The sequence below is a fragment of the Pocillopora verrucosa genome, chromosome 12, assembly GCF_036669915.1.
Source record: "Pocillopora verrucosa isolate sample1 chromosome 12, ASM3666991v2, whole genome shotgun sequence".
NCBI lineage: Eukaryota > Metazoa > Cnidaria > Anthozoa > Scleractinia > Pocilloporidae > Pocillopora > Pocillopora verrucosa.
In genome coordinates, this window is record NC_089323.1 from 2888811 (window position 1) to 2901444 (window position 12634).

The 12634-nt window shown below is 39.1% G+C and overlaps 1 protein-coding gene across 1 annotated transcript in view; it reads right to left on the reverse strand.

Annotated features, from left to right (window-relative positions):
- LOC131787460 (DNA-directed RNA polymerases I, II, and III subunit RPABC2-like) overlaps positions 1 to 12634 on the reverse strand; it is a 135802-nt gene that overhangs the window by 25633 nt on the left and 97535 nt on the right. The window lies entirely within an intron of this gene.

The following is a 12634-nucleotide window of genomic DNA, read 5'->3' on the forward strand; positions in this document are numbered from 1 at the left end:
GGTATTTTTTTTAGTTACCATATCACTTCTCATTTTAAAGAATGATAATTACCTGCGTTAAAGTGGATCAGGAGTGGGGGACAGTTTTATGATGCCTATCACAGAAACTCCATAAAAACAGTGGAACCCATACTCAACACAACTATCTGTTTAAGACTGTTTTCCTAGTCTTAGTCAAATTTATTTGTACTCATATATGTTACACTTCTACTTCTTTATTTTTCTTTTCACCTCAGTGGACCCCTGAATAATAATAAGGCCTTGTACATGAAGACTGCTGTCTGTATAAATACTTTACCTCAACAGTGTAGCTTAGACTTGAGAAGAAGTTCTTTATTCCAAACACCAACCAAAAGCATGATATGATTGATCACATCTCAACAAAATATCGTAAATGAATGAGCATTGTCAACTAATGGGACAACTAAGATGGTCCGTTCGACTTTTTATATGATCAACTTTTCATTATTTATATGGTCAATTTGACTTTTCTATGGTCTATTAGTATTACCAACTGAGTTGATAACGTAAACTGGCCACCATCAATAGTTTCCAAGCTGACGCTTCCAGCTTTAGCCCTTCGTCAGAGCGACTGGAGAAATTGTGGGTTGTGTGTGTGTTTACCGTATTTACTCGATTATACGCCGCCCTCGAATTAACGCCGCGTTTTAGAGCAGAAATATTAATAAACGCCGCCCTCGAATCGACGGTGCGTTATGATGCGGCGTTTATTCAATAATAGACTCAAAAAGCACACTGCGATCAGTGCTTCAACAGCGGTTGGAAATTTTGAGTGAGCCAAGCACAAATTCTTTCGAATGTACCAGTTCTGATGTCGAGAAAGCATTAGATCTTTATTCATTTTATACGTATTGCAATAGTACTCGTATTAACATAAACATTGTGAAGTTGAGAACGATATAAAAAATGACTTTTTAGACAAGCACTGAAAGATTTTTCTTTTTAATTCAGATTTTCAGTTGCCATAATATTGTTTGCTAGAAATTTAATAAACACCAGGCCATCTAATCGAATAAACACGGTTTATACAGAAAATAAAGCTACTCTATTGGTGGGAATATAGTGACTAGAAAACTAGAATAGTTGAATGAAAAGCGCTCGTTCATTGAGTACATGGGGAGGGAGGGGAGGGACGGGTTGGTGGTGACACACAGTAGGTTCGTCATGAATGTTATTGTTTTCCTTCTACTCAGTAATTTTTCAAATTTTTCTCAATACTATCATCAACTCTTTTACAGCATTCAATTTTTAAGGCATCTGAAAGAATCTTTTGGATTGATGTTCAAAATACAAGCACAACAGAGTGATGATGACAACAGTGTAGCAGGAGGAGAGAACAAAATCTTGCTATCACGTGTAGAGGCTGGATACACGAACATTAATAAGACTTTGGTGTAAAAAACAAACATTTCACGTGCCATCAGAATATTAATTTCTGACCAATTCGTTCCCATGTCACTCAAACGTCAGAAATTACATATTTTGACCGCACTCAAACGATACATTCAATGTGAAAAGTTTATTTAGGACCAGTCAGTCAGTCTTCAAGTATACGCATCCTGATAGAGAAAAAGAAAGGCAAAATGTGAAGTTAAAAGTAAACATTACAGAATTAAACACGTAACTTTTTAACACTGACAAACGTGAAATCAAACTGTCGTCAACATAGCCATCTTTAGCGGAAACAGATTTCCAACGTCTATGTCTCTGAAAAAGTCTGTCTGGATCACCAGCATTAGCCGCAGCAGAATCATCACCAGCTCTTAAGAAATGTGTGCTAAATAGAGAAATATCTGGGACTAGCCTCTTAAAGCTAAACTTAAAGTAATCTCTTGTACATGAATAACTTAGCGGTTTGTTAATAGATACTAGTCTGTGACCTAATCAGTTAAACTTGCAATTGAAGAAAGTTTGAAGACATAATGGCCTGCCTCGACAGGAAACTTTTCAACCTCACTTAAAAACGCCTGAAAATTTTAATAGTAGAGTTAATAGTATTGTGGTCGCTGCGAAAACTTATGTCTCCACATTTAAGATGAAGAATCTCCTCAATTCGGAAGAAACCAGCCGATAAACCAGAATAAAACACATACATTTAGTGATTCAATTAAATTATCTAAGTTGGATTTCTCAAACAGCTTCCTTATCATGTCTGGAAAAACTGGCTCTTTCTTATTATGAACACAAATGCCGATTATTCTCTTAGCCGCTCTGTTAACTGCATGGATAATCGAGATGTCTGTAGGGGAAGGTAAACCCACCAAATGGTGTGCCCACTGTATTCCATATATAACAGAGTCAACTGCTAAGTGGGAATAGGTGGTGTCCAATAAATGCTGCAAGTATAAAGCCACATGCTCTAAATTTGCAGGAAACGCACAAATCTCCGTCTTGGAACTGGCAAACTCCTTCCACCAAAGAAAAGCTCTCCGGTAGGCTTCGGTGGTACCTGGTGCTCTCGACGTAAGGACACTTGATTCCAGTCTGGATGCAAGACTTCTCAGTGACAGGTCACTCAGCTCGCTAAGGCAATGCCACAGGTTATTATTAAACACATTTATAAGGAAAAGAAAGAAAAACAAAAAAGGGAGGCAAACAAAGAGCATGATTGAGGGAATTTAAGATCTGAATTGAGTCGAGTCGATGAGAAAACAACGGAGAAGTCACACTCGCTGGGACTGTAAACAAGAGGGTTACGTCATCTCTGGTGTAGGCACTCTGAACAAGAAACTAATGGCGAATGAAACAGCAGGAACAAGACATTGTCAGCGACCGGTCGAATGTTCTCGTTCTAAGCAGTCCCACGCATTGCGTTTCTTAGGCAACAGCCAAACAATGCGCAAACATATAGCTCCACCGAGGGGCGTCATTACAATACAGCCAAACACCAACAGGGGGCTACACAGTCTTCAACCGAACATGTCATACAAAATAAATCTGCACAATCTCCTTCAAAATACACGCTTTAACTGTAACCAAAATATGCTTTAAATACTAACAACAAACATACTAGAAATTCAGTCAAGAAACGTAAACTTCAATACAATCTTCGATGAGTCACGATTCGGAAAGACCATCGACACCTCAAGGTACACAAGACTGGCAAGCCATACAATAGCCATTAGGGGAGGTACAAAAACGCTCCTTAAAGAGGAGCGAAAATTGTTACCTGCAAAATCAATACGAAGCGCCAAGCATCGTGACTTGAATGCCTTGGTACCGAACAATTTGTTCTTTGCTTTGCCTTTAATGAACAAATTCGATTTGTTGAAACAGAGAGAGAGAAACAGCCAATCCCTTACAAAGAAATTGAAATGCGCATCATCGCCACATAGTAATGGCGGAAAATATGCGGACTTCCACATAGTTACGATTAAAGAACCAACTGCCTTACAGTCACTCATATGACTCAACACTTAACCAACGAGTGCGGTAGGTAGGACAAGCCAGTTGTTCTCTGATGGCCAATCCTACGTAAACGCATCCACATTTTTTTACCTGTGTTGTAGCGAACTCTCCGACCGACCAGACGACCTTCAAAGGAATCGAGGGCGAATTTTTAAGGTGATCATTTCCCTCCAGGTTAAAGATTTTACAGATTCCTGGTCATGATTTGTGTGACATTTCCACAGCTAGGGGTCCACAGCTCGCGAAACTGAGCCTCGTTTTAGCGTCAAGATTATAGCCAATCCAAGAAAATTTTCTCTCGGGCTCCCAATTGAACTTTTCTTTGTGAATTTCGAGGCTACAGTGTGAAAGATCTGCGCGAACAATGGAACTGTTAATCTTAGCAGAATTCAACGGGGAACCCGCCCCAATGCCGTCATCGAAAAATATAGCGATTGGAATTCCTTGTCTTCTCCACTGGGTTCCCATAGGTTTGAGAAGCTTTGTGAAAATAAAAGGTGCACTAGAAAGCACAAAAGGCAGAACCGTAAATTGAAAATGTCTGACATACCCTGTGCCAAAAATCCCACGAAAAAGCCAAATATTTGTGACAATTCGGAAAAATATCAAAATGGTGATAGCCTGCTTTTAAATCAAAGGAAAAAGCAAAATAACTTTTGAAAAAGGCACTCTTGATTGTAAGCTTCTGTTCAGATATATGCAAATCAACATGCCTCAAATCCAAAATAAGTCTCTTTTTAAACCGTTAGCTTGAACGGAAATACTCAATGGAATGACAATATCAGCAGCAACGAATATTTCCTCGACGTTGAATTTGTATTGAATTTCGTTTCCTTTACGCTTAAATGACTTCGGTTCTTTTCTTCTAAACTTCTTTATTTCTCTCAGTTGTTGGTCAGCGGCTTTCTCGGCTGAATCGGTTACTAATTTAGAAATCTAAGCCAGTAAAGCTCTGTAGTTCTCGGCTGAAGAATTGCTGATAAAATCTTGCTCTTCTTTTGCAACTAGCATAGCAAAGTGATATCGCGGAAATGCTAAGAGGACTCAAAAAGAAATTAGTCAAACATAAGACTGACCGATCTTTAATGACTTAATTTTCCCGCGAAACGCTTGTCATAAACAGTCACGCGTATTTGTTATGTAATCAAAGTCGTCACGCTTTTCGTTTTGTTTGTACAAAGAGAGCACATGACAACAATTGTAGGATATCAAATTTAGTGTGTATATTAGGGGCATGTGATTTAACTCGAAAGGTTCTTTCTGTACGATATCAGAGTGGAATAAATCAGAATTTATACGAAAACGATTACGACTACTTCGTGTTTATAATAACGCTTGAGTAATCCGAAACCTCCATGATGCCATGGAAACCTCTTCAACTTATATGTTCCTATGTCACTCCAACATCAGAAATGACATTTTATCTCAAGTAAACTCAGATTAAGACATAACTTTAATGAACTTTCTTCAATGAAGCATTGAGGTGATATTAAAGATCTTTTATAATAATTTATTGACTTCTATGGTGCAAATTCTATGTATATATATTCAAATGCGCCGTAACATAATAATTACAATAAACTAAAGATAAAATAAAAATAATAATAATAATGATAATTGGAATACAAAATAACAATTCAATACGATTCATAATAACTAATAACTAATTATTGATTAATTAAGTAATAAACTAATAACTAATTATTACTTGAAATATTCTATTTAAACTTTATCAATGAATAAATAACTATAAAAACTTTATCAATTATAAAATGCTTTCTTAAAAGAAACGTCTTAAGCTTCGATTTAAAACTATTAATAGAACTAGATTCTCGTATATCCCTTGGTAAATGATTCCATAGCTTAGGTGCCGCAAACATAAATGCCCGGTCACCAAGTGTTGCCTTAGACTTAAAACTAGGATAACTGAGTAAGGTCTTATCCCTGGAATTCCTTAAATGATATCTTGACTTGGGCTTGCGTGTAATTAGAGAACTTAAATAAGACGGTGCAAAACCCTTAAAAATCTTGAAAACAATTACTACAATCTAAAATTCAATTCTTAACTTAATAGGTAACCAGTGCAACTCCATCAATAAAGAAGTAATGTGACAATATTTACTTTCATTGCATATTAGTCTGGCACACATGTGTTGAACACGTTGCAATTTGTTGATTCGATATTCCGGGGCACCATACAATAAACTATTGCAATAGTCAATTCTGCTTGAGATGAAGGCATGGACCAGAGTTTTTGTCTTCTCTTTAGACAAGTATTTTCTTATCCTCCTCAGATTGTATAAGTAGTAAGAGGCAGAGCTGCATGTTCTTGTTAAGTGAGTTGCCATTGTGAGTTTTGCATCGAACCATGAGACCAAGTTCCTCGCAGATAACACGGGCGTAATTGCTGAGTTGCCAACACAGAGACTGGAAATAGTTGCTTTAGCGAGTTGCTGGGGTGTACCAATGATCAGAAACTCAGTCTTGTTGTCGTTCAGTTTCAATTTATCATTCAATATCCAATTACGAATATCATCAATACAGCTTTCCATTCTAGCCAAAGCAACATCTTGGTTAACACTGGCATTGGGGCAGAAGGACAAATAAAGTTGGCTGTCATCTGCATAACAATGAATGCCAGGCAGATGTTTGTCCACGATTTGAAAAATCTTGCTCGCATACAGTACAAACAATAATGAACCGAGGCATGAGCCCTGAGCGACACCACAAGACAGTTCAAAGTTCATAGAGAGGGAACCATCAATAAGTATTTGCTGGGATCTGTTACTTAGATAAGATGCAAACTATGACAGTGCTGTACCACGAATCCCAAACCCAGATTTAAGTCTCTCCAGTAAAGTACAATACTCAGTGGTGTCAAATGCCGCACTCAAGTCTAACAAAAAAAGCAGTGTGACATGCTGTTTATTCATATTTAATAGAATTTCATTTTTCACTTTCAAGAGTGCGGTTTCAGTACCGTGAAACTTTCTGCACGAAGACTGTAACACTGGAAACAAATCATTCGCCACCATGTGATGATGTAGTTGTTTAGCAACTGCACTTTCAGCAAGTTTGGACACAAACTGTAAATTACTGACAGGCCTATAATTTTTAAATATAGGTTCCAAACCATCTTTCTTGAGCAAAGGCAGAACCAAAGCATTTTCCATGCAGAGGGAAAGTCGCCGTTTTCTAGGGAGTAATTGATCATTTTAGTGATGATTGAAAGGAGAACATCTAAACAGTCTAACAATAGCTTCGTGGGAATTGGATCTAAGCCACAAGACTTCTCACTGGATGCTCGAACTAGGTCGTGCACTTCTCCTTGAGACAGAGAACTAAACTTGAAAAGTAGAGAATCAATTTCGATGTCATTAGAATCGCGGTCTGTGGAGGTTTGTTGTTCATCATGATTATCAAGGTCTAAACGAATATCGGCGATTTCTTAATGAAAAACATACCTATCTCGTTAGCTAATTTCTGTTTGTCTTCATGCGGTGGCAAAACTGGGGTATCTGTGATGTTCAAGAGTTTCTTGCTTACTTTAAACAGATGTTTTTGATCATGGCTATTTTCGGCTAGGAGAATAATATAATAGACCCGCCTAGCCTCATTCATAAGAAAAGTCACATGGTTCCTTTTTCTCTTAAACACAGTTAGATCAGACTGACATTTGGAAGATCTCCATTTTATCTCTGCTTTTCGAGGTTGACGCTTAGCTTCTATGATATTACTGCTCATCCAAGGAGCGCTTGGACGAGCGAGCACTCTTTTTGATGTCATCGGTGCATGACGATCCAAAATGGAGCGCATATAGTTGTTATACAGCTCTGCAACTTCATTACAATCATTTGAGGCGATGTTGCACAAATCACTACTAGCAATATCGTTTTTAAAAGCAGCTAAATCCAGGGAAAAGAGCTTCCTGAAACTGATATGTTTAACAGTAGCCAGTACTTTCGTATCATTAAGACAGCACCAAACGGAGCAGTGATCGGAAAGAAAGCTATCCGGGGAAGGTGTACCCTTAATGATATTGTCAGAGCTGCGAGTAATTATCAGATCCAAAATATGTCCCATTACGTGCGTAAGTGATTTTACGTGTTCAGTAAGACACAACGATTCCAATAGATCCGCAAACGCAATGGTATCCGCATCATCACTGACATCAAGATGAACATTGAAGTCACCATATATGCAAATTGGCACTTTAGATAGTACCAATGATTCCAGGTATTCACTAAATTCAGGAAAAAAAGTACTTGAAGTAACGGGGTGAGCAGCAGAATACGGTGGTCTGTACACAACCACAAGTCTAAGCTGTAAAGATAAACCATCAATCATATATTCAGAAAACTAAGTAATTAAATAAGTTTATTAAATCTCCACCCAGTGGCTCTTCCGATTTAATTTACAATAATTGGAAATCGAATAAAAGTGCCAATAAAAGTTACAATAATATCACGATAAAGAAACAAATACAAATAAATAACTAACATATTCTTAAAATTCTATACCTAAAAAAGATTCCTACGGACTGTCATATATTTCGCGCTTTACTGCACGCTTGAAAACTGAGAGTGTTGCGCTATTTTTCGTTTCTACACTTATAAGAGAATTCCAGGCAGTGATTGCTCTATAACTAAAAGACCTCTGTGCTGTGGCTTTCCTACAAAAGGGTACAACTAAGTTGTCTCTAGATCTAGTATTGTAGCTGTGGATAGCTGATCTTTTGTTGAAGTAACACTCTAAATATGGTGGTGCAAGGCCATTGACTATTTTGTATAGCATCGTAACATCACGCACTAATAACTGGTTCTTAATAGAAGGCCAACACAGTGCCCGCAGCACTGGTGAGATGTGATCAAACTTCTTGCTGTTTGTCAACACACGGGCAGCAAAGTTTTGTACAAGTTGCAATTTGTTTATGTTGTGCGCAAACGTTCCAGACCAAAATGTCGAGCAATAAAACAGTTTACAAAAAACTAGACAATTCAGAATGGTGGTAAGTACTGATTTGGAAAACAAGTGCCTCGCTCTGCTTATCTGGCATAGGGTAGAAATAAGAGACGAGGTCAGGGTGTTAACGTGTTCATTAAAAGTAAGGTCCAAGTCCAATATTATAATTAGGTCTTTGACTGAGGACACAGGAATTAATTGTTGCCCAAGAAAGGGGACTCTGATATCAGGAACCCCACTTAAAACCTGTTTCGTTCCAAAAAGAATAACTTTAGTTTTGTCTGGATTAATAAGCAACTTATTCGTACAGCACCAGGAGGCAATAAGTCGGAGATCTTCCGAGACTTTTGAAAGGCAGGAGTCAATATTATTCAATGAACACGAAAGATAAACCTTTGTGTCATCAACATATGACTCTACGCTTGAAAACTTAACAACGGACGGTAGAATGGACCCCTGTAGTACGCCATGTGTGACAGTTAACTCACTAGAGCGAGATGTACCGAGTCGTGTTGACTGCCTTCGGTTTGTAAGATAGCTCTCAAACCACTTTGACGCTTCATTTGACGCACCGAGCCCTTTCAGCTTGGTGAGGAAAGTTCTATGACATATGCTGTCAAAAGCCTTGCTCAAGTCGATTAGGACCATAGCCGTGATCTCCTTTTTATCCATCGCTTTATATATATGACCGGTGACAAGCAAACTCAGTGTTTCAGTAGAATGGTGTTTACGGTTTCCACTTTAATGACAGGTGAGGTTGCCTTGTTGAATCAAATAATCAGTGAACTGATTTAGGGCGATCTTTTCGGTCACTTTAGAAAGTACAGGCAATAATGAAATAGGGCGATTGTTACTAGGAATCTCGTGATCACCATCTTTAAGATGTGGCACTACTTCCGACTTCTTCGAGGCCTAAGGGAAAACAGAGTTGCTAAAAGAAGAGTTTATCAATGCAGTTAGAGTTGGTAATATATACGGTAAACAGTCCTTGATCACAAACACTGGAATTCTGTCATAGCCTGGAGCTTTATTAGAAGGCATAGCCATAATCACTTTTCGCACGTCTTCACTGGTTATTGCTTTGAAGTCAAACAGTTCATCATAATGAGTTGAACCGAGATAAACAGGAGTAGTTGGTAGGCCCTAAAGGCGAGCGAGCTCCGCAGAGTCATCGGCGGCCTTCTGTCCCACAGATATAAAGAAGCGATTGAATTCATTAGCGAGTGCATCTGTGTCCTTGGTAAAGCTTGGGCGGCCTGATTTATTTGGGAGGGCACTGCGAATAGTTTTCCACATTGCCCCACTGTTGTTCTTATTTTCACAGATTTGATGATTGTAGTGCTCTCGTTCCGCCATCCGTAAAACAAATTTAACTCTATTTCGCAGCTCCTTAAAAACCTCCCAATCAATATTTCTGTGAGATCCTTCAGGACTTTTACCTTCAGAGTAGATTTTGCGCAAGCACATACTCCGGCACCTGCTTTTCGAAAGGCGATCAAGTCTAAAGACCTTGTATCCCGGGATTTCGACAACACTGTTGGTCACGGAAGAGTTAAACCAGGTCTCCGAAATGGTTAAAATATCAAAATCACGTTCCAAGGCAAACTCCTTTGTTTCAGTGAAGTGTTGTCTACATTTGAGAAGCTCTGCGTTAAGATGAGCTATTTCCAAGAGCTTGTTTCGGTTTTTATGCACCGTTGATTGTGCATTCTTTGTCAATTGTATTCTATTACAATTTGCGCTCACGTGTCCAACTGAGTCAGGGATGCGACGAGTCTGTCGATTCCCATGAATAACAGCAATCCTACTGCTAGTGGTATCTGGACCTGGTAATGTCGCCACTTAGTGAAATACACAGTTTCATAAAGTTAAAACCAGCACGAGAGTTAGGATGATATGAAATTCTTTGATTAAAATATTTTCGCCGCGGATCAGTGAACCGGCACGTTGGCGACCGCACCGCCAAAGAGAAACAAAAGGCTCAGGAGTGGTATTTTGAACCCTTACGAAGGATGGCCGTTCCCAAGGCAGATTTCCACAGGTGAAGCTAATCCATAACTCATCTGAATGGCAAAAACCTCCAAAAGCATGTCTGGTAAGCGAAGAGTAGATCGATATAACACTTCTTTCTTTAATATACTGCGCAAAGCCTCTAGAAAACTCCAGTCCACGACGTCCTACAATGTTCCCATAGGTGTTAAGCTCAGTCTGTCTGCATAACGTAGAGCTTGAGATGAGAAAATAGATCAAAAGTGGAGAGCACAAAAGGCCGAATCTCAAAAGAAGTCTTTTCACCGGTGGACAGTCGACGTACGTTGAGACTCTCTCTACATAACAGTGCAATACCACCCCCTCTACGATCAGTACGAGGACAATAAAACAATCTGTACCCATTAGGAGTGATCTCTTTGCAGACTGCAGCATCATTCTGGGTTAACCATGTTTCAGTAATAGCAAAAATATCAGCTTCGCAATCTTGAACATAATCACAAAAGGATGCAGATGTATTTCTCAGAGAATGAGCGTTGAACAAACAAAAGGTCAGATTAGAAGAACAATGATTAACTTGATTAGTGTCGGGACCAGGATTCAACTTGAAAAGAATGTCTCCAATCAACGGGCAGAATGTTGCATACGCATTAGAATAATACAAACAAGGTCTTTTAGATCTTCTGTTTACCAGAACTGGATGGACAATACGCTGGTACTTCACTAACGAAGACAACATTGCGTTTCCAAATTCCACATGTTGAATCAGAGGACCACATCTCCACAGTATGCTAATTTCAGAAGTTTCATTAAAGTACAGACATGATGAGGAGAAAAAAACTAGCTAAAACTACGCGAGGCGCGTTGCGTAAATGGACACCACAGGACAAATATTTCAAATATCTCAAATATCAAAGTTTGCCGACATACTTTCGTTTGTCATTATTCCAGGAATGTTTTGGCGAAATTTGACAAACGCGAGACTTTAACTCGTAAAAGTTCGCAAACAACTCGTGCCACGCTAGGAGATCTTGCCTCCTGAAACCGCAAACCAATGGGACAATAATAGTCGTGGTTACACCAACCCTTTTACCCATGGGTAAATAGCGTTTGCCCAGGGGCAAGGACGTTTTTGTGCGTAACCGCTTTCCCCAGACCGAAACTGCCCTAGAGTTATTTCCATGGATACATCTAAAAGAACAAAAGAACTTCCCATGACAGTTCCTGAACTGAAAAGTGGTGGTTACACACACCTTGGGTTTGGGGCCTTACGGAGAGTAAATGGCTTGGGTTTGGTTAGGCTTGGGGACGCGGTTCCACAGTAAAAGACTTCCCTCAGGGTAAACTCTAATTAGATATGAGTTCACTAACCTGACAAATTGGCGGGAAAAGTACAGAGCAACATGGATGTTACGAATCGAGATCTATTAAGCTTAAGTTCAGTGATTCTCCTGCTTATTATACGACAGTCCTCCATAAATATGACAATCCAGCAGTTTTTTTGCGAGAAGACACTGAAGAAGGCGCGAAATTAGCCAAGCGCATCGGAGGTCACCTCAAAACACTGCAGGCGATCTCCTGTATTAGCTACATTCTGCTTTATGATTGGCCAAGCCACCTCAGGGAGCAGATAAACCGCAATTTTCAGTTCAGGAAGTGTCATGGGAAGTTCCTTTGTTCTTTTTGATGTATCCATGGAAATAACCCTAGGTCAGTATCGGTCTGGGGAAAGCGGTTACGCTCAAACAACGTCCTTGCCCGTGTGCAAACGCTATTTACCCATTGGTAAAAGGGCTAGTGTAACCACGACTAATGGGACCTCCCTGCGTCGATGAAGCTGGATCAAGATTTCATGGGAAAAGTAACCCATTGCAGACACGGTTTTTTTCCTTTTAACTCGCTCGCTTAGTGGAACGTTGAGGAGGACGACATATGAAAGGAAAAGTTGCCAAAGGCTAAAATGGAAAAACAGGAAAATTTGCTGAGGAGCAAAGCAACAGATCGACAGAAAGCTTTCAAAATACAATTTGTATCAAGGCTGGTATTTGCATAAATAAAGGAAGACCTCGTTTTTAACATTATGTATGGCAAATTTTGGTTTGACGATGACTTCTTCGTTCCAAATATGGACGCTAGCGTGAAACTTTTTTTTTTCTTCTTTTTTTCTATCTAGGACTTTCTTCCGCTTTTGATTTTTTGCCGAGCAAAGATTTTTCCATAAGCAAAGAACTCCCCATTGTGAATTTTTTCAAGT